This window comes from Leguminivora glycinivorella, chromosome 15 (assembly GCF_023078275.1).
Source record: "Leguminivora glycinivorella isolate SPB_JAAS2020 chromosome 15, LegGlyc_1.1, whole genome shotgun sequence".
Taxonomy (NCBI): domain Eukaryota; kingdom Metazoa; phylum Arthropoda; class Insecta; order Lepidoptera; family Tortricidae; genus Leguminivora; species Leguminivora glycinivorella.
The window spans coordinates 1,459,546-1,483,859 of record NC_062985.1 but is presented as its reverse complement, the minus strand read 5'-3'; the positions used below and the strand labels follow the sequence as shown (position 1 = coordinate 1,483,859).

General features: G+C 37.2%; 1 protein-coding gene across 1 annotated transcript in view; it reads right to left on the bottom strand.

Annotated features, from left to right (window-relative positions):
- Positions 1 to 24,314, bottom strand: part of LOC125233758 (nuclear cap-binding protein subunit 1-like) — a 44,122-nt gene that overhangs the window by 9,436 nt on the left and 10,372 nt on the right.

Genomic DNA, 24,314 nt, shown 5'->3' with positions numbered 1-24,314 from the left:
TGTGCATTTAAGTTCTTTTACGTATTAAAATAAAAATTATGACCATCAAAGTTTACGGGGGTTATTTAAATATACCTAAACTCAGAATAAAAAACTAATAATGTATATAAATACTAAAAACATTGATTCCAAATAGTAATATGGTAAGTTGTGACCAAAATAAATAATCAGTCTTGCGTGGCAATGCGTATAGTTCAAAAACTACTGAATGGATTTTAATGTTTTTTTTTATTTTAGTTTGCAGATTATATTATCAGATTTTATTTCAATAAATAAAAATGTGACCATATCGTAGAAAAAGTATTTGTAAATTTCGTGAGAATAAAAAAAAATCATATTTTGCTTATTATTCGGCCGCCATCTTTAATTTTTAAATGATTTTAATTTTTATATGAATAAATGTTTTAATACAAACTGATAGCCACTCCAACCATTAAAATCGGTGCAGCCGTTATGATTCCATTTTTTTTTACATCACGTGCAGAAACGTCTTTGAAATCCGCGCGCTCTATTTGAAATGGGTATAGTTCAAAAACTACTCAACGGATTTTCATTATTTTTATTTTATTTTGTAGATAATATTATCAGGTTTAATTTAAATACATACAAATGTGGCCATATCATAGAAATTTTATTGGTAAATTTCACGAGAATGAAAAAAAAAGTTTGAAAATTTCATATTTTTCTTATTATTCGGTCGCCATCTTAATTTTTTTATGATTTTAATTTTTTATATTAATAAACGCTTCAATACGAACTGATAGACACTCCAACCATCAAAATCGGGGCAGCCGTTATGATTCTATAAATTTTTAAAAATATGCGGCCGCCATTTTGGAAAATGTCCGCCATCTTGAATTCTAGTGGATGAAAATCGTGTTTCCTCGGATGAAATCATTTGTATTGGTCCCTAGTATCACTGTGCAAAGTGGCTTGCTTTCTGCATAAAATGCAGTTTTTTTCCGTAATCCCTATGACTATAACGCAACGTAATTAATGTAGATGTGCGATAAGGACACAATACGTTGGGCAACCGGTGTGGGAACGAGACAAGTGCTAAGTATCTGATTTACTGTCAATTCGGGTAAGGAATAGTTTGTTTTATTAATTAGTCCATACAATTATGACGATCAAATTAGAAATAGGAGTATTATTTTAATATTTCATTTTACTATGTCCTCGTGTATAGTGACGCCACACATATCACAAACTCACGCTTATAAAAATGGATATGAAGAGCTCGTGGTGAAACTGCTTAAGTTTCAATGTAACTCTTAGTAATTCATTAAAAAGTTGAAAGAAAACAAATTGTGTTATCGCGGCTGTTGCAATTTGCTGCTGTTTGTGTTTTTTTAAGCTGTTGCAAATAAAAATTCAGCAATTTTTAATTAATAAACACAAATATTCGTATTTCCTAAGCGTGGTGCAAATATTGGTGCAAAGTAGACAAGTTTTACCGTGTCCAGATATTTTTGAGCTCCTCGACAGCTCCGATATCTCTGATGGCGTACGTAGTTTATTTCATCACCGAACTTGCCGCTCTAACGCCCAGCGGTCAGCAGATTGCTGATCATATCTATTCTAAAGATTTCAAATGCTGGTGTATTGAGTTCGAGTGATAGATCACTTGATAGCATGATAGGTTAGGTTAGTTTCGCTAACAATATAGGCAACTCTCCTTCGTCCATTTTCATCCTTTACCCTTGAATGGTTTATGCGTCGTTGGACTAAAAGTAAATATGGCGATGTATAAAAATTTAAAAATGTCTACTTGCATAAGTTCGTGCGTATATAATTTCGACGAAGTATAAAAATGTCCACCTGTATATTAGACCAAATATAAATATGTTGCGGCACTAGACTAAAAGTAAATATGACGATGTATAAAAATGTCCACTTACATAAGTTCGGGCGTATATAATTTTGACGAAGTATAAAAATGTGTATCTGTATATTAGACCAAATATAAATATGTTGCGACACTAAAAGTAAATATGGCGATGTATTTTAAAATTAGGTACTTTTTGTTATATTTATTATGAGAAACGAAAATGTATGCATGTAAAATTTATTAAGGAATAAATGGCTAAAATTATAACAATAATCGCTTTATCAAGAAGGTCGTCCGCAGGCAGTGAGCCAAGATTAGATAGTTTGTAGAACCTGTCAACTTGGTGAAATAGGGGCCTGGACCTATGTAAAGAAAGTAGTCTTTTTTTTTATATTCCGACTTGATAAGACTTAGACATTTGTATACTTTGAAAGTAGTCATTTTTATATTCCGACTTGATAAGACTTAGACATTTGTATACTTTGAAAGTAGTCATTTTTATATTCCGACTTGATAAGACTTAGACATTTGTATACTTTGAAAGTAGTCTTTTTTATATTCCGACTTGATAAGACTTAGACATTTGTATACTTTGAAAGTAATCATTTTTATATTCCGACTTGATAAGACTTAGACATTTGTATACTTTGAAAGTAGTCATTTTTATATTCCGACTTGATAAGACTTAGACATTTGTATACTTTGAAAGTAATCATTTTTATATTCCGACTTGATAAGACTTAGACATTTGTATACTTTGAAAGTAGTCATTTTTATATTCCGACTTGATAAGACTTAAACATTTTAAAGTATTGGCTTTCTAATACTCGGACCAATTTTTATTTTATATGTAGACATTTTTATAGATCGCCATATTTACTTTTAGTCCAACGATGCATAAACCCCCATTTCTCGAAGCTACAAGTTACAATTTACAAGTGGTTGTCAATGTCTAATATGACAAGTTGGAAAGAGACTTTTGTAACTTCTAACTTTCAGTTTTGAGAAATGGGCACCAGATATGCTTACCTAATACGTCATCGTCATTCGCAATGATTTAAAAAGTAATAGTTCTAAAAACGTTAAACGGTTGGTTACAAAGTAGCTATGAGGTGCAAATCATTCCGAATATGTAAAGCTCTTTTAGATTATTACAGTTATGGCAGTTTTCACAAGAGCATTTCCTTTGCCGACGAGCTATTGGACTTAACGAGTTTGTCACAAAAAAAATGGGCATACTACCTACTCTTCTCTTGCCGCTTGTTTTTCTGACCAAGTGCCTGTGCTAAAATATTGTACCTATAATTAATTTTAAGTTCAGCAACGGTGCATAACGAATTTTCAACGTTGGCCTCCCAGTAGCTATCAATATCACCACGGAGTCAATAAAGTAAAAATAACATTGTTAATGATGGTTTCATTAAGGAAAGCGGATAAATTGCCTATTCAAGCATATTTCTACGCATGTCATACGTGCATCCATACAATCTAATTTTCGCGAATATTTGTTATTTATTACTATACAAACTTCTCTTTATTTGTCGATAGTGAGCCTTTAAGTGTGTAATGTAAAGATGTGAATGCTTTGTGGAGTAACATCGCAAGAGGGAATGTGTATTATGTATATGCGTTCCGCGTGCGACAGGGCTATGATGAAGTGTTGATGATCAATGTTTTAGCAACTAGGGTTCTGTATGTAGATAGTTTTTTTTCTTTTCAATGAAAATTTATTTGGGAATTTTCGCGAGAAGAATCACCAAAAATATTTTTTCTAAGTTAGGTAATTTTTATGTTCTTTTTACTCAGAATCACGAACTATTTCGATCTAGGACAAAAAAACAAGAAACATAAAAAATGGTCCCAAAATTTTCTATTACTTTGCTTACTTTCCACTTTGTAACCGCAGTGTTTAACAAAATAGTAACGAAGTGGAAAAAATAAATTTGGGACGCTCTTTTTCACCTAGTAGGATAGAAAGGGCTTGTGAAGTCGTGATTTTGAGCAGGAAAAACTTTAAATTTAAGTACCTTTTTTATAAAAAAAGTTTTAGAATCTTTTTTCGCGAAAATGCCCTTTTGCCTCACTTCGTCACAACAAAATTCAACTCTTAACCCGTCGTTTGTTTCTGTCAAAAAAAAAATCGTGGAATAATTTTAACTTTGACATGATTTTTTAAAGTCCAACGCCATATGTTGGTATCCTTATTAAACACAGACGAAAGGTTAATCTGTGTACGAGTATTAGGGCCAATGGATCCCCCACATTTGGCGTCTTTTGGGCGTCTATATAGTCAGTGGTATGGATCGCGCTGTGCAGTAGCACCATGAACGTTGCGTCGTATATCCTGAAGCCATTTGTATTCTATAAACGACTTCGAGGGCTTGCAGCATCACATCATACGATGCATCACAATGCTTATAATGAAATACGTAATATTTTGGCTTTTTTATCACGTCAATGTTGGTTATACAAACATTGACGCTGAGGTCAAACGTTGCGTATATAAAAGGAGCATTCCATGGGCTGTCCCGTAAAAATTCACTTTGTGTATTGCGAAAATTCATAATGTTTAAATTCGACGTGTAAAACAGACAAACATTATTTATCCTGTACAATAATTCTGCACAGAGTGCGTAGCCAAATGCACAAACGCTCACGATAATATCTCTTTCGTAGCTATCTATCTCTATCACTCTTGCGTATGGATGGCACGACAGAGCCAGCGTCGCAGAAATGCCATTCGGCTACGGGGCCAGTGCATTAGATAAAATTCCTCTTACACCAGTCACTTTTATTTCCAGCGTTTGTAAGGGTCGACGGCAGGCTATTTCTTGATATGCTCCAAAATAGGATACCATAGTTGCATGAGTAGTAAGTTAGTAACCGACGCTCAAGAGACCACATTGGACCGAAAATTTAAAGCCTGACCACGAATTCCAAACTAATATCCTCCCACATATTAATTATAGGTACTAAAGAAAAACTCTTGCGGTACCCTATTCGCAAAAACGGCGAAAAGCGCCCGAGATGGAAAGTGCGCACGCGAGGTTTTCACTCGCCAGCCGCGGACAGCGCCACCTCGCGTGGACGCCGGTACTATTGCTATTCAGACTTCAGGCGGACATTTTTACACGGTCTTTTACAGGCCAAAATGGTACGAGAATCTGAATAAAATCATATATTAAGAGTTTTAGATGTGTCAGTATACAAAGCCAGTGTATTAAAACATTCAGAACATAAAAGTTTTTTACAAGCCTAATTTGGTGTCCCGCTGCTGGGCAATAACCTGTAACTGTAGAATCCTGCCGATCACCAAGAACACTCCAAGTAGGTACCTATATTAGAATGAAATCACGAACTTTTGAGAAATATTTTAAAGAATATTGGCTAATTGGGCCAAGCTCAAATTGGATTGGGCGATTTGGGTGGGGCACGTCTGTCGGATGCATCCGGAGAGATGTACCAAGGTAGCGACCGAATGGGCGCCACAAATTACCAGAGGCCGAGGTAGACCAAAGATGAGATGGCGGAAAGACCTGGACTCATTTTGTGGCGGCTATTAGCGACAGCATGCACAGAGCCGTGACAAGTGGCGGAAAACATAGGGAGGCCTTTGCCCAGCAGTGGGACAAATTATAGGCTATAAAAAAAGGATATTGGCATAAACACCGCTTATTATCAATAATTCATTTAATTTCATCATTTATCATTTTTTCATTGGTTTATAAGGGCCATTTTTTTTCAAAGTTGTCCACCCCACTTTTTTTGTAACATGGGTATTTTTTAGGAGATTAATACTCAGAATCGAGAGGTCTTTCGATCCTGATAGGAGAAAAAAAATGTCCCAAGATTTCCATACATTTTTTCGAACCTTCCATTCCGTTACCGCCATACAAAATGTATGAAAAAATGGTAACGGAATGGGAAAAAAACCTTGGGATACTTTTTTTCTCCTATTACAATTGAAAGAGCTCGCGATTCTGAGTGGAAACCATTGCACATACAGTATTTCGTCAAGTCTTTTTTCACTGACAGTTTCCCTAAATTCCACACATACACCGTGTCCAATAAGTCCGAATACTCACATTTTACCTCAGTTCTAAAGATATAGGGATCACAGGCCATCAAATTCTTATTTAAACTAAAGAGTATATTCCTCTTAATAAAATACAAGCACAAAGTACATGAAATTTCCGAAGTGTCTAAGAAAAACAAAGAGGTAAAGTGCCAACAAAATACTTGCTCGGCACGCAGGTGACGAGTTATTTTTTATAAGGAGAATCTGTATGTGATAAAACAGACGCCACGTGTCCAAAATAAACTATTATGGGTACCGAGGATAGATAACGTTCCGGGCAACTAGAAAAATGTGCCTAGGTTCCAGAGCTCACCATCGGCCCAGGTGTGGGATGCAGTATGTAAGCGAGGTAAACTACCTTCAGTACTTACAGATAAAAGCGTTAAAATCAACGTTTTTTTTCTTTAAAACCAAGGTTTTGGAGAAAAAATGCCTTAAAGTTAAAAAGGATGCTTGGGAATGAGTATCATGTGTCCCAACAAGACGCACCTCCAGCACATTCGGCAAATGGTATTCTAGCGTAGTTTCAGACTAATTTGGCAGTTTTTTATCCGAAACATGAGTGGCCACCCAGGCCTCCAGGTTTAGGCGTATTAGACTATTTTGTATGGTCATACATGCTTTGAAGACTAAATTTTTATAAAATCATAAACCTAGATCATTTCAAAAAGGTTATCGAGAGTATTTGGGATGAAATGTGAAGAAAACGGTGCGTGCCGCGTGTGATCCGTTTGCGAAGCGTTTGAGGCTGGTAAACAAGTTAATGCTGGAGTTATTCCAAAACATTTGTTGTGAATGTAGTAAATAAGAGTGCCATTCATAAAATATAATAATAATGTAGTAACTATTTGTTTATTTTGCTTTATTGGCTATTTGTGCTGTATTCAAACTTATTGGACACGGTGTATAACAATAAAGCTTATCGTCCGTCGTCCGTCCATTTCCTTGAACACAATAAAAAACCGGAAAAGAGCGTACATATTTATTTATAATTAATCAAAACAAATGCCGCCAAACAATTGCAACACGCAGAACGTTGATACGGGAAGCCACGCAATAGAGACAAAGTTGGAAGCCGTTTCCTTAGATATTGTCTCCGATGGGGACAGATAGTGCGCCATTATTTTAAATCGCGAGTCGTTTACGCTTACATGGTAATACAATAGACGCGGTCCGTTTAGTAAAGGACGCTGCATACGCTGCGAAATTGAGATCCTATCCGGGAAAACGCATGGATTTATCATGAGACAGATAAACTGCACAGTTTATAGAGATAAAGCCTGATTAGAAATATGTATGTGGATGGATGTGCATACAAACAAAAAATAGTACATTACGATACAAGTGCGTAAAAGAGGAAGTGCGAAACGAGTGGCGATAATTTAAAACACGACCAAAGGGGATTTTTTTTTCAGTACAGATGGTGTCTTTTTTACGCACTAGTGCGAGAACGAGAAGTGGTTCATTATATGTTAGGCACTGGTCCCACCGCGAGCTAGTAAGCTATGAGCTATAGAGATAAAGCCTGGTTAGAAATATGTATGTGGATCACAGAACACCCCACTAGAAGCCTAATGCAAGCGATATTGTTCGAGACGCAAATCACCAATCCTTGCGGGGTGAGGCGGGCGCGCACGGTGCTGCCATTGGTCGTTTCAAATAATGGCGCGCCTTTACGATTAGCAGTAGGGACGGGAATGGGACATGTCTATTATAGACAATGGTACCGGTACCAGTACTGTGGTGAATTTGTTTTGCAACAAATTATAATATTATAATTAAATTATAATAAGGCCTAGTTACCCTTCGGGTTGGAAGGTCAGATGGCAGTCGCTTTCATAAAACTAGTGCCTACGCCAAATCTTGGGATTAGTTTCCAAAGCGGACCCCAGGCTCCCATGAGCCGTGGCGAATGCCGATGCCGGGATAACGCAAGGAGGACGATGATTGTGATAGACCTCAATAAAAATCATTCTATTAACTAATAACTAAACTGTGCATTTTTACTTACGTTTACTAAGTTAAATTACCAACTATATTCTAAACTAATCAATCAACTAAATAACACTACAGACTCTACAGATTCTAGATAATTATTCACAATTACAAATCTGCTTTCTTTTATATTTCATAAAATGGTAGCACATGGTACGAACGGCAGTACGAAGTTCCCGCAACAGACATAAACTAACATGGCCCCATCCCTAGTCGTTTACGTGAAAGGGATAGCATATCGCATTGTTAACTAGGCAAAAAGGGATGGACGCGCCTCGGTGCCGTTCAGTACAACCATATTGACCAGTATAAATGAACTCCGCGGATAATAAACAATATTCAACAAAATAATTAATTTGACTTAACTGTGGAATGTTATTCCATCTTTTTTATATGTAGAAGTGTTAGAAGACTTGCCACACCACTTTATGCTGCAAGAGACCATTGTTTGCAACCAAATTTGATTATTTAAGATTTTTTCCCGAGCGGACACGAACACTGTTAGCGGGTCGTATACTTGGGCGCTACTGATCGGTGTCGCACGCGTTCAAACTTTTATAAACCTGATTTGTCGTATGCTTGGTGACCGCGAGTCGCCCTGTAAGGGCCGTCTTGTTGTATTGGTCTGTGATGTGGATGGATTAGGGCTTCCAATACCGGGATCCCGGTATCTCGGGATCCCGGGATCCCGCCTTTTTTTGGGCACATTTCAATACCGGTATTTAATTTAGTAATACCGGGATCCCGGTATTTTTAGTAACTAACAAATTATGCCAAATTAACGTAAATCACTCATTAAAAACGTTAAATTTCTGCATCAGGATGGTCACTAGGTCACTACACACGTAAATCTTGCTTCTTGCTCTCGTTTCTCGATTTGACACATTCTCTGTTTGGTGTTTTTCCATTATTTGTATGAAAATGATAGTTTTTACGATGATTACCTAGATAAAGAATTAAATATACGTGTCAAAAGCATTAATTGAGGAGGGTCTGCCGCGAACATTTGACACATTTGTCGCACTTGTGAATTCGCGCGTAAGTGTGACAGAGAAGCTAACACGTCAAGCGTAGTTGCAACAGGCCACAAATCCTCTGTAAACAAATCGCCTTGATGCATCTATGTCATAGATACGAGTGCATACTTATACTTTTCAAAAAATTAGTTAATGCATACGAACTAACGTATACCGTAGCTACTCTATTTTTACTGTGCGTGTGCGTAAGCGTGTGTTGAACTCTAGCTCAAAACTTTGCCGTACCTAACATTCCTTATAGTAACGAAATTGGGAAATCACTACTCAACTATCAAAATCAAGAAAATTACTTTTCTAATCCGTAAATTAAGTTTTCCTATTCCGCGGATAATCTTTTTGATTTTGATTATCATGGATTTCCGCAAAGTAATGTGTGATTCCATAGATTATTTCTTAATATGATTTTTGATAATCTATGTCGGACAATTCAGCTTTTTGGCTAATAGTTCAATGATTTGGCGGATTTATTTTATTCGTGCTTTAGCGCCTCTAGTGCCACCAAAAACAAAAATACCACTAAATTGTACCACATATATTGATTACAATGTGTTTCTAAAAAAAATCATCTCATGTTCTAATTTAAATAGTCAATGATGAAACTATAGTGTGTATAATCGAGAAATGCTTCTCAATGCTTGTTATTTAATAAAGTGATATTATAGTCAAATCTTCACCACAACTACACCATTAACACTGATTATAAAATATTAGATTATAAAACACAGCATAAATGAGACACAGCTTCCTAGTATCACAGCCATACTAAAGAAGAGGCGATTGAGGTGGCTCGGACATGTGTTTGTGTAATTGTATATCGAATGGAGCGGACTCGTTTGCCACGTCAAATCATGCTGGGAGATGTTGCAGATGCAAAAAGACCGGTCGGACGGCCAACGCTGCGCTTTAAAAATTGCGCAAAGCGTGACATGGTCACATTTGATATTCCATGCGACCCGTGGCAACGACTGACTGAAGACCGACCCACGTGGCGCCGTGTTATCCATGACGGTCAATCCAAGCACGACAATGCCTGGTTCTCCTCCTTGAATGATAAGCGCATGAGGCGTCACGAGCAGGCCTCTAACCCCCGTCCATCTGGGGGAGCATACACCTGCCGTGTGTGCGGATGAGGGATCCTATCCCGAATTGGGCTGTACAGCCACAAACGTAAGTGTCGCAAGGATGCTGTTTGAATCATCTGTTATAGATGCAAAGGCCTGTTATTATTAAAATGTAAAAGGTTCTATTCCGCACGAGCTTAAAGAGATCGATTTGGCAGAAAACATGGTTTGCTATGGCCGCGTCTTCTTGCGAAATGTCCGATCTGTCGGCGATATCTAACTTACAGAATCACCTGAGTAGAGATCTGGCGCTCTTTCCCGCTTGCTTTTATACTGCGTCCTTTGGGACTGAGGAGTTGAGGACTCATAACAAAAACAAAGAGCACAGGGCGTAGCCCTTTGAACTATGTATTTTACTTAAAACAATAGAAGTTGTACTAACTTGGCCACATAAGTTTGCGTTTTGGGTTGAAATCGAAACTTATGAAGTTGGAAATGTAATCGATTTGACACATCACTAAGTCGGATTGGCAAGATTCCGCTGTAGTAAAACACGCATGAACAGTAACAAACGAGATTTTGAATAAAATTTGTTATTTTAAGCAAATTACTTGTTTTTTATATTTTCCTGACTTCAATACCGGGATCCCGGGATCCCGGTATTGAAATCGCCAATACCGGAATGAATACCGGTATTGGAACAGGTCCGGTATTTGGAAGCCCTAGGATGGATGTGCATACAAACAAAAAATAGTAGGTACATTACGATACAAGTGCGTAAAAAAGGAAGTTCGAAACGAGTGGCGATAATTTAAAACACGACCAAAGGGGATTTTTTTTTTCAGTACAGATGGTGTCTTTTTTACGCACTAGTGCTAGAAGTGGTTGATTATATGTTAGGTCGAAATTTCGGAGGGCCATCTGTACTGAAAAACGTCGTTCGATACACGTGCGAAAAGGAAATTCGCAACTCGTGTCGATTTAAAACGCTCCCTTCAATCGTGTTTTAAATCGTGAACTTCCTCTTTTTCGCACTTGTATCGAAATGTACTATTTTCTTTGTACCGCCCTTGCAGTTCCTTCCCGCGCTTGCCATCCCATATATTTGAGTTCATCGCATGATATTATGTAAATGCAATGATACTAAATTTACTCATATTCAAAATAGGTACCTAAATATATTTCTAGAGGGGAAACGGGGAAAATTGTTGTGCAGGTGATGGAAGCTTGTATCTGAATCTTGTGCCACGGCCCGATAAATTATTCTATCCGATACAAAGAAATGCTCAGTAGGGACAGACGGAGCGTATACAGCGACCTTAAGAATATTCTAACCATCTACCATAAATAAGCTATCGACACATAGAATATCCAAGTCTTTAAGTCATCGACTGAAGGTAGATTTTTAGTTAGCTAATGTTTATAGCTGTCCTTTGTTGGCTTCCTCAGTTATCCCAACGCACAGGAAGAGATCTGATCTGATGTAAGCAAGCATCAAGTAGCTGATCATCATGTTTGCAATTTGCAACACATAAATGTATATTCTTACTAGCTTTTACCCGCGGCTTCGCTCGCGTTAAATTCGAAAATTGTGGAATGCTCCATACAAACTTCCACCCCTCATTTTAGGGAAGTGGAGGGTTAGAAAGGGACAAAAAGTAGTCTATGTGACTTTCCATCCCTTCAACTATCTCCAGAAACATATGAATTCGTTGCTCCATTTTGTTGTGAAAGACGGACAAACGAACAGACACACACACTATAATAATACGCAGAATTGAAAAGATGCCGCGCTAATGAAGAGTTATTATAGTCGGATCGCATGCGCACTGCCAACTAAATCACAAGTATCACGGAATGTCGAGTTAGCTTTAATTACAATTTGTAAGTAAATAAATATTTTTAACCCCAGACGCAAAAACGACGGGGTGTTATAAGTTTGACGTGTCTGTCTGTCTGTCTGTCTGTCTCTGTGTGTGTGTCTGTCTGTGGCATCGTAGCTCCCGAACGGATGAACCGATTTAGATTTAGTTTTTTTTTTTTGTTTGAAAGCTGAGTTAGTCGGGAGTGTTCTTAGCCATGTTTTATGAAAATCGGTCCACTATGTCGCGGTCGGGGGTTTTTTCAAAAAATTTTATTTTGTGGTTAGGTTAATATGTAGCAAATTTATCCTCCTATGGTATGGCCATATACGCCGCAGAGCGGTCGGAAACTGATGCATCAATCTCACTGTCCAAGGCCGCTGTCGGCTAGGAGTTTTTTACATAGGTTAAAACATTTAATAAAGATTAAAATACAATGACAAAACTAGCTCAAAAGTCATACAATCTCATCAAAACTGGGACAAAACCATACTGTCTAACATAATTCCCACGCCATTACGAGAACGCATAATAATACTCAGTTACTAATGTTAACACATAATGAGCTTTTCGTCTAGTGCAGTATATACGTGACTATGAAGAACAAATATAATACATATACTTATATCCATGAACTCACCGCCTGTATTCTCAAACAGGATAGACAGAGCACATGAAACCGCAGATTTCACAATAGATGAAGCAAAAGCATCTGCATGCCAAACGAACTCTGTCAAAACGCCTACGTTAGGTTGTCTATCTTTACATCCTTTACTCACTACAAAATACTTGCAGTTTTCGGGCGTCAAGTTCTGTCGGTGGAAGTCAAAGAAAACATAAAAAAATGCTTCGTTACGTGATGTTTAATAACTGAAATACCCATCTATAAAAAAGTTACTAGAAAAAGAAAATTCAACTGAAACTTGGCAAAAAACCGACCTGTAGGAATTTGTTACACATAGGTAGTTAATTTGTGAGTTAATCGGAGTTTATATAAAGCACATAAAAAGATATTTCGCCAAGTATTAATTATTTATACTTGCTCATAAAAAGTTAAACGTTAGCCAATTTTCCACTTGAAATAATCGGGTAAGAGCGAATCTGAGTGGAGTTTGGAGGGTTTCCCAATAATTTAGGGCTGCAGCGGGGCAGAGGAGCGTGTGTGTGTACACCCTTATGCAGCGTTAGGGTTGCAAAAAAACGGTTTTTTTCTGGCTTGAAAAAAAACCGTGAAAAAAAAAACAGTTTTTTTTCTGGAGTATGTTTTTTTTCTAAAGTACGAAATCTCAAAATTTGCAAAGTAGTTAATACTTTTATACGGTTTTTTAGACTTAATGTTACGAGTAACTATTCAACGAATTTAATCAAATAACTTTAATTTCTGGTCTTATAAAAGTAACATTTACGAAATCTGTAGTTGGTAGTTATCACTATTTACTGTTGGCAACACCACCGCCTCTCCACGCTACACGCAGCATCGGGGATTCCCCAATAAACGTTGGTATACTGAATGTTAATTGAATTAAAATGTACGTTATTGTTATTGAAACACGTTACAACTCACGAAAAACCGTTATTGTCGTATTATTTGTTCATCTGAAAAAAAACCATGGTGCTCGGTTTTTTTTCATAATTCTGAAAAAAAAAAAACATTTGGTTTTTTTTCTTCAATTTACAACCCTACGCAGCGTCGACTCAGGACACTTGTATGAGCTTCAATTGTTTGACATGCACGCCGCACGCCCCGCCCCTCCAAAAGCCGAATATGAGAGTGCACTCAGATCTTTCACCAAGGCCTATACATAACATACTAGACCTAAGAGTAGCTCTTTTCTATTGACATAGTTTTAATCTACACAGCCGACTCATAAAATAGCACACCAGAGTAAAAAAAAATTGTACCATTTGGCACGCTGTTCTAAATCCTATACAATTTGAAATTTGAATGTACGCTTTAGGCACACCTCGGACACTGGCGATCCAATGTATGAAAGAGGCGCGTTCCTATCTAGCACACAATTCAAGCTCGTGTAGGTGAACGCGTACCATGCTTGTATGAGTGAGATATGACAGATCGACTGTTCGCGTTTTTGACAGGCGGTAACTGTGAGGTAGCCGATACGAGGTGGGCGGCACTTTCAGCGGGGAGCGGGAGTGGCCATACTGTACGATAGTACTCTTTATTATACTATGCTTAAGGTGCAGAAAAGTCATATTTTCAGCAGCGAATCTTGTCAGCCATTTTTTGCCCGCCCAGAAATGTCAACTTGACGGACATACCTGCTTGGTTTTTCAATACTTTCCCTTGCAAATCGCATGCCAGTAATTAAAGTACGGTTACATAATGGGCGTAACACACGTAATGTAGTTTCCTGGATCGTTGACGTGAATGTTTTAGGAATTTCGTTGGGTAAAAAGTTTAATTGGCAGTTTCAATTTGTATTCGTGCGAAAAGCATTGATTTAAGCGGCTTTTTTTGTTTAAAGCTTTAATAAATGACGTTTTTTTAGGGTTCCGTAGTCAACTAGGAACCCTTATAGTTTCGCCATGTCTGTCTGTCCGTCCGTCCGTCCGTCCGTCCGTCCGTCCGCGGATAATCTCAGTAACCGTAAGCACTAGAAAGCTGAAATTTGGTACCAATACGTATATCAATCACGCCAACAAAGTGCAAAAATAAAAAATGGAAAAAAATGTTTTATTAGGGTACCCCCCCCCCTACATGTAAAGTGGGGGCTGATATTTTTTTCATTCCAACTCCAACGTGTGATATATTGTTGGATAGGAATTTAAAAATGAATAAGGGTTTACTAAGACCGTTTTTTGATAATATTAATATTTTCGGAAATAATCGCTCCTAAAGGAAAAAAGTGCGTCCCCCCCCCCTCTAACTTTTGAACCATATGTTTAAAAAATATGAAAAAAATCACAAAAGTAGAACTTTATAAAGACTTTCTAGGAAAATTGTTTTGAACTTGATAGGTTCAGTAGTTTTTGAGAAAGATACGAAAAACTACGGAACCCTACACTGAGCGTGGCCCGACACGCTCTTGGCCGGTTTTTTATGATATAGGAAAGAAAAGCCATCGAATTGTATTTAATCCTATTAAGGCATTGCCTACGCCCGGTAATGGACAGACAAAGTTACTTCAGGGGTGTTCATTACGTTGCGAGTTTTTGAGGTGAGAGTATGATACGCTATTTTCTTGAGGGTTTTAAAGTATTTTTTAAGTTTTTATTGCCAGAAAGATCACAGTAAATCTAAGTTTATCACATTCACTGCCAGCAAGTCGTGGGTGGGAGATTAATCGTAGGTGTTCTTCGCTACATATTTTCAAAAGAAATCGAGTAATATGTAGGAACACACGCGTACAGTTTTCATACACACCTTCATTTGTTTTGAATAATTACGCTACCTACGATACCTTCTTATAAGCACTTGTATACCTACTTATAATATATCTGTCATAAATTGCGCGTAGAAATTTTATATCTTCAGTAAAATTTACATCTTAAAGCCTATTTTTCGAAAGTACTGTTTCTCTAACACAGGAGCTTAAAGTATTTCCTAATATATTATAATAATACTGCGTGATTAATAATAAATTAATAATTATAATCAATCGGAACAAGTTGATAATCAACATTGATAATCTATTCCAACAATTCTGACAACTGTAATTCGGAATAAAACACTAAGTAGCATACATAATTACATATACTTATGCACATTTCTTACCCCCCTTTAAAAACACAAATTATTCAATACATCAAATACGATTTCTGTGACACCACTAAAATGTCCTAAGCACAAAGACATAAATAAGAATAGAAGTCTATTTGGTACTGTTGGTTAGGTTTCCGCATGCCACCCCCACTGGGGGTGAGCTGATCGGGCGGCGCTGCGCAGGAGTCAGTCCGCTCGGTGCCACGGCGCCGCTCGCGTCATCTATGAACTGTATCGATCTTTATCTATGTGCTGTGAATCAGTGATCAATAATGCGGTCCGGGGTTACATGCGTTTTGTTAGTTTTACTTGTGAGTAGTTTTTTTTATAGTGATATTTGTTAAGTAATATTTTTTAAGAGTGCAAGCAAAGGATGGTATACATTTTAAAAAGAAACGGCATTCAATATGACAAACTTAAATATATCAATATTTACAACATAAGTTACAAGATACGCAATCATTTTAAGTTTGAATTTTTATTTTTGAAGTTAAGATTTAGATTACATTCAATTTTATGAAAAATAAAACTGAAAGAAAAACAAAACGCGGAACACAAATGTATTGAAATAAAATTATCGTGGATTTCTAAAAATGACGCAAAAGGGTTTAAAAAAATATCTCTTTACTTCTGATTAAATTGATTGATTTCGAAATACTTTCCGTTTTTGTTACTTGCTAACCACCATACATTATTAAATCGGGTAAAAACTTATCTTAAATCTGAATTAATTACTAATTGAAAAACACTACGAAGTCAAACATAGTAAACGTCAATAAGAGTTTATTGAACTAAATACCAGTTTTTTAAAACAGTGTTGGTGTTAAACAAGCATAAGACCCGCCTGATGGTAAGCAGTCTACGTAGCCTATGGATGTCCTAAGGTCACATGACCATTTGTTATTTGAGCGTTGCCGACCCTAACGGTCCCCACATTATAAGTGAACCTAGTAACTACCGATAAACTTTTCCATCAACAAACAATAGCTAATAAACATAACACTAATAAATAAAGTTACGTTACTCTCTCATCTAATAAGTGACAGACGGTAGACAATGACCTTCTACTGGTAATGTGGAATGTGATTTTCCCAGAGAAGTAGAGCGTTGGATATATCGCGTCTCGTTGCAAATCATACAGTGTGTAATCCTTATACGGGCGATAAACTAAACCAAGTATATATTGTCCCGGATTTGTAAGTTCACATTTTTGACACATTTGTTTTAAAGTATGTTGCGATGTGGCTAAGACGTGTCGTTTGCCAAATTTAACGATTAATTTCGAATTGGTTGAATCGATTAGGCCATAGTGTACAAGAGGCGCTTAAACAAATATACGATTTCTATCAACTTACTGAAATGTCATTTGAATCGAAATGACAGACTCAGCACTAGTTTAAAAATAAAAATGAATGATAAATGACATAATAAATCCTGCGTGATAAATTAATATCGTATAAAATACTCACTAACGAAGATCCGCAAAAATGTAACATGTGTTAGATTATGTTTAAAGTAAGCGAAATATTGTTTTTAAGTACTTGATTTTTTTAAATATTATTACAAGATTTTATTTAAAATTTCATTAGGTTGCGCGAGTTTACGTTTTGTGGACGCTGTCATGTGTCAAAAAGAGGTTCTTACAGCTCTGGGACAATAATAATTTAGTAGTGTTATCATGAATTACGAGGTGTTTTTGAGTTTGAATTTTCGCCGCATATTTTTTTTTCTCAGAAGCAATGTAGGTACTATAAACATGGTTGTGTTGACAACCAATGATAACTTTCAACGAGCGTTTAACGCGAGTATGTTGCAGTTGCATTACATTGCAGGCCGACTTATTTTGTATGGATTCACTATTTATTTCAATTTTAAGTATAAGTTATCCAATTACATTTGTTACGTCCTTACGTCCTATACTCACCTCCGTTACGAATTTCGCCCGCATAGGCTACATGCCTTCTAGTCAAATCAGATTCTTTTTAAAAACTGTCAAAACGAATTTTAACTATGTGCTAAATATGGAATTGATATGAAATTGTGCCGAGGGACGTTATACGGTTAACTGATTTACATATTTCTCTCTCCGACTATGAAATAGAAATTGGGTTTAAAAATAACATCTGTCCATGTTATTCTTATAATTATCTGATGCTTTTTTCGTGCATGGAATAAATTATTTTATTTTAACTACAGGCAAGTTGCCTGTTAGATTTACACACTGTATAGCGCGAGTATTACGGTTGTGTTCCGTGATGTCTTAATTATGGAATACTCTTATGGGGATTGTGAGCAAGCTTCTATTATAGTGATATCGGTTAAAAATTACTAGAGTTTTGTTGGAAGAACATCCCATATTTGCGTAAACATGGATATTTGTTTACATTATTATTTCCATTTCGGCTGCCCGTGTTGTTTTAACTATGAGACAATACCTATTGTTGGTATTTTTACATGCTTGTACTGAAGTAATACCGTTGAAAATACTTCATTTACAGAGATATGAAATAAATGCGAAATTTACACAAACATAATGTCATATTTTATGGATATCATTATTTGTTTCTAACAAAATTATCTTGAGCGGTAAGTATTTAAAGCTATAAATGCTTGTATCAAAGTTTAGTCAATCTGTTGATCTTTTCTGAACTATTATACAATTCTCATTCCTTTTTTAACCCCCGACGCAAAAAAGACGATAAGTTTGACGTGTCTGTCTGTGGCATCGTAGCTCCCGAACGATTGAACCGATTTTGATTTAGTTTTTTTTGTTTGAAAGCTGAATTAGTTGGGAGTGTTCTTAGCCACGTCTCATGAAAATCGGGTTTTTTCAAAATTTTAATTTTGTGGTTAGGTTAGGTTATTAACTTATTACCGATTGTATGTATCCATACTAATATTATAAATGGGAAAGTGTGTGTCTCTGTGTGTTTGTCCGTCTTTCACGGCAAAACGGAGACACGAATTGACGTGATTTTTTAAGTGGAGATAGTTGAAGGGATGGAGAGTGACATAGGCTACTTTGTGTCTCTTTCTAACGCAAGCAAAGCCGCGGGCAAAAGCTAGTTTATGATAATTATGTCGCCGGATGTCAGTTTTCAACAGTTCATCTTGTTACGAGTAAAATAAACATACACATAACGGATACAGCGATGTTGTTTATTACGATTATTATGTTTTTATAACACTAAGAGATATTTTAGGTATCGCAGTATTATTGCGTTCCTTAAAAATCCATAAGGTAAAATGCGGCGGGGCAAATCTCGACTGGGGGACAATTATAACTAATGTTATGTATCCACAGAACACTCCCACCAAAAATTACCCGTAGACACTTGGAACGGAAAAAATGGACCAGTTACATTTGCCCCCCAGTCGGGATTTGCCCCGCTGTACCTTACTAATATTATAAACGGCAAGTGTGTGTCTGTTCGTTAGTCCGTCTTTCACTGCAACTACTGCAAGACAGAGCGACGAATTGACTTGATTTTAAGTGGAGATAGTTGAAAGGATGGAGAGTGACAAAGGCTACTTTTTGTCTCTTTCTAACCGCCCACTCCCCTAAAATGGGGGGTGGAAGTTTGTATGGAGCACTCCGCTATTTTCGTATTTAACGCGAGCGAAGCCGCGGGTAAAAGCTACGAAAAAATAACCACAAAATTAAAATTTTGCATAAACCCCCGACCGCGACATAGTGGACCGATTTTCATATTTTCATGAAACATGGCTAAGGCAGACTGAGCTATATAATTAAGCCACAATACGTCCATTAATAAAACGCTATTTATGTAAAAAAAAAAAAAAAAATCAACTGGTTGGTTAACCAAAGACTGATAAACCTATGTAACAGATTTGTTAGCATAAGTACTTAGAATTAAGAGAATGACATGTAAAATATATTTTATCAATAAATGATCGTATCGTATCGTATCGCAGCGTTCCCACTTAAGCGTCGCGCGCCCCAGGCGGCGTGGCGGTGGCGTGGCGCGCGCCGCGTCGCCTGGGGGCGCGTCTTACGTCCTTCCTATACAAAATGTACTGAGGAGACGTTTTTTGAATTACATTCAGGCGGCGTGGCGGAGACGTCCGTTGCGCGCCCCGAGACATGCGTCTTATGAGTGTGGATGGTCCCTAAGAACACTCCCGACTAACTCAGCTTTAAAACAAAAAAAAACTAAATCTAAATCTTTTCATCCGTTCGGGAGCTACGATGCCAATGCCACAAACAGACACACACAGACACAGACAGACAGACACGTCAAACTTATAACACCCCGTCGTTTTTGCGTCGGGGGTTAAAAACGAGCGAGTTTGAACGATATCAGTCGCGACTGTCGACTCTAAAATCGGAAATTTACTGACCGAGTGAGCGAAGGTCTTCGTTGGCAACGCACATGTGACACTCCTTGAGTTGCAGGCGTTCATAGGTTAGGCGGACCGTATGTTTGTTTGCCACCGACGTAGTATAAAAAAAAAAGTCAAAATGACAAGCAGTAATAAGAGATTTCTTACAATCTGATTTATAAAGTCACTATGACATAAGTTCTACAGTGGCCTAGGGTTTCAATTGGTTGACTATGCACGTACAATTACGCCTGTATCCCAAAAAAGGGTTAGGCAGAGCACACCAGCCTCTCGCCTACGCCGCAATTTAACCCGTATCCCATAGTCTAACCCCCTGATTCATAAACGTTCACTAAAGTTATCAAGCCGATAAAGTTCGTTTGTCCCGTTCCGACGTATTGAAATAGAAATAATAAATATTTATTTGGCATACAGATACATAACAAAAAACAAGTACATAATACTTAATAACTAGTACACCAAATAGGATGCCACTCAGCGAATACCGTGTCTTATAGAGGCGGGACTGGTTTTCAGGGCACCCAGAAAATTAATAACTAGGTCTTATAACTAAACAGAACGTATGATCACTTATACAGAAACTATGTTAGAGAAAATGTGTGTGTGTGTGTTAACCTACTGACAGAACATATTATTTATAAATGTAGTTAAATGTAAATAAATGCATTGGTGTGATAGAAAGGGACAAACGAACTCTATCGGCTTTAACTTTAGTCATAAATTAAATATAACAAGATCATACCATCCCATACATTAAAATGCGACCGCCTACGAACGCGCTTACACTCCACCACACATAGATGGCGCCACAGAAAATGCCTTGTTGCCACCGATTATTTGTAGTTTGGCATTAAGTGTCAATTCCAAGCCGTAAATCTATGTCAAAAGTGACACTTAACGCCATCTATAAGTATAATCGAAAACTACAAGACATTGTTTTTGTGGCGCCATCTATGTGTGGTGGAGTGTAAGCGCGGTCTTAGGCGGTCGCATTTTAATGTATGGGATGGTATGATCTTGTTATATTTAATTTATGCTTTAGTGAACGTTTATGAATATGGGGGGTAATCATTAATTCAGTACAATTTTGCAAGTTATACTTTAAAGTGAAGTAAATAAGGTTAGAAAACTTAGAAACAATACCTTCCATTAATCATCCAGCTACCAAGAAACAATCTATGGATCTACACAAATGCATTTTACCTTGCTACGATTATCATACGTAAAATTGAATGGAACCGGTATAACTTATAACGATAAGTCGTCGCGCTACATGAACAAGTGGGTCTAGATCATAAACTCCCCGTGGTAATCTATGCCGTAATATCTCTAGGGGGAAAAAGAAATCCGGTCGTTTAATCGATAGATTTTGTGCCCGACTGTCTGAGAGAAATTTGCATTGTGAATTTAACAAGTTCGACTTGCGGTTTATCCGTTTGAATCAGCCAAACGTATGTTTAAAACAATATGTGTCAGGTTGTTTTTATAAAATCGACTTGTTGATTCAAATATATTGCCGACTCAAATGACAAGTAGCTTGTTGTTTGAACCAAAGAGCACGTAGGCGCTATTTTACCAAAAAAACTTGTTGAACGAACATGAAAACTGTTTGTTTTTTTCCCAGATACTCTGTAGTAATCGGTGTGCCAGGATTAAAAAGATTGAACACCTTATAATTATTATTCAAACGACTCCTGGCAAAAATCCTTTAACCCTCTGCCCTCAAAGTAATACTCGTATTTTTCAAAATTTGTTGGCCAAAAATATGACTGGTAGAGAATATTAGAATACCTTGCAGCACTTAGTACCTAATATACCTTCCCAACCTTGTTTGTTTCGGTCAAAACCTTACACCTCAGCTGCAATGTATAGACACTAGCAGCGGCTCGTCCATACAAGCCGATTCCCACCGGCTTGCCTAAAATTGATTATTCTTTGTGCTCATTGTTGCCTAGCAGAAATTTTCACCAGCCGCCACTGATAGACACAGTATAATAAAGAGTACTATCGTACAGTATAGTTACTCCCGCTCCCCGCTGAAAGTGCCGCCCACCCCCTCTCGGTTACCTCACAGTTACCGTCTGTCAAAAACGCGAACAGTCGACCTGTCATATCTCACTCATACGAGCATGGTACGCGTCCACCTACACGAGCTTAGAATGTGTCCTAGATAGGAACGCGTCTCATTCATACATTGGATCGCCAGTGTCCGAGATGTGGTATAAAAAAAACATTTATTGCAGATAAAAAAATCCATATTATAGAACAGAAGAATTTTTCGACGATAACCAATAAGTTTTTCAGAATTTGGGACCCCCCAATTACCGAAAGTTGTTAACAATAATTAACTCACTGTCAGTTTTGTGACGATAATTAAGCATGAAATTACTTAATCCACCATTATGCATATAAATCATAATGTCATGAACATCATATAAATTAGGCTAACCTTCGCTCTTGACACTCAAGCGGGTGAGAATATTTCGCAAGTCGACCGCAGTTTGCCGCCGAATTGTCTATCGGTCGCGATTAGACCATTGTTAGGGGGTTTGCGCAAAATCATATTAAGAATTCAGTGTTAATTAGATAAGGTTTATAGTTGTAAAAAATAATAAAGATAGTCCCCCTTATTCATAAACGTTCTCTAAAGTTATCAAGCCGATAATAGTTATTTGTTATACAAGGGGGCAAAGTTGTATTTTAACGCCGAGTGTGGAATTGAAAAACGAGCAAGTGAATGGATATGGATTCTATAGTTGAACCACGAGCGAAGCTAGTGGTTCGAGAATAGAATCCTGAACTTGCGAGTTTTTTAACACACGAGAAGTAAAATACATTTGCACCCGAGTATAACACAAAACTTTTCCCCTCACTATAGCGAGGAAACTACAACGCAAAAACTGCGTTTATCACTGCTTCCAGTAGTTTCACAGGTGGTAAACCATCTTTATTACTAGATTCAACTACTTTTATCAATTTTAAAGCAGTTAATTTGACTTTATTCAAGGTCAAATTACTTTACTCACTAGTGAATAAAATGCGTTTTTACTCACTGGTATTAAAGGACAAAACACGTGTTTCCGAGCTAGTGAGGGGAAAAGTTCGTTTGTCCCTTTCCGACGCATTGGTGTGATAGAAAGTGACAAACGAACTTTATCGGCTTGATAGGTAACTTTAGAAAAACGTTTATGAATATGGGGGTGTCGTCAAGTAATTTAAGGGACCTCAATATCATGTAAATCAACTTCTAGATGATACTGATCTGTCCAAAGTTTTTTTTTAATCGCGGTAATTTCTATTTAAAAAAATATTATTTTTCTGATGGCAAGGACCAGTGCAGGATTTCAGGCAAAATCCTATTGTAGGGTATTAGAACATACATACATACATACAATCACGCCTGTATCCCATAAAGGGGTAGGCAGAACACATGAAACTACTAAAGCTTCAGTGCCTTTCTTCCCGTGGGTGTCGTTGAAGGCGACTATGGGATATGGGTTAAATTGTGGCGTAGGCGAGAGGCTGGCAACCTGTCACTGCAATGTCACAGTTTCGTTTTCTTTCAACCCCTTATTTGCCAAGAGTGGCACTGAAGGGTATTAGAAATTGGCATATAAACGGCTAATTGAAAATTTGACATTCATTTTAAGCGGATATTCAGGTCCTTTGAAGGTGATGTGGATAAATAAATAAATAAATAAATATTATAGGACATTCTTACACAGATTGACTGAGGCCCACGGTAAGCTCAAGAAGGCTTGTGTAGTGGGTACTTGGACAACGATATATATAATATATAAATACTTATATACATAGAAAACATCCATGACTCAGGAACAAATATCTGAGCTCATCACACAAATAAATGCCCTTACCGGGATTCGAACCCGGGACCGCGGCCCATTCACAGTTCGAATGTCAAGAAATTTATTTTATTCTAATGCTCCATGCATCTCTCAAAAAACCATAAGGTTTTTTAGATCCTTCAGTCAAAATTGACGTACACATCTAAACAATAATCCAGTAATAAAGAATTTCAGGCAAAATCGTACTGTAATCGGTATTGGAAACTGAGGGGACGGCTGGCGATGGCGGCACGCGAGCGAGGCACGCCACACTTTCCTTTACTTTCGAACGCATGCTCAAATATTTTTTACAATTCTAATAATAGCTTGTTTACTCCAATTGTGAAATTGAAGCGATAATGGAGGAAAATATGTGGAGTGAATTATAACAAAAGGATTTGGAGAAAATGTGATGTAATCTCTCAGTATTCGGTCGTTTTTGCGTGGAAAAGTTCCTGGGTTGTGTTGTGGTACTTGTGGTCATCGCGCGGGCGAACTTGTCATGTGTATTATTTA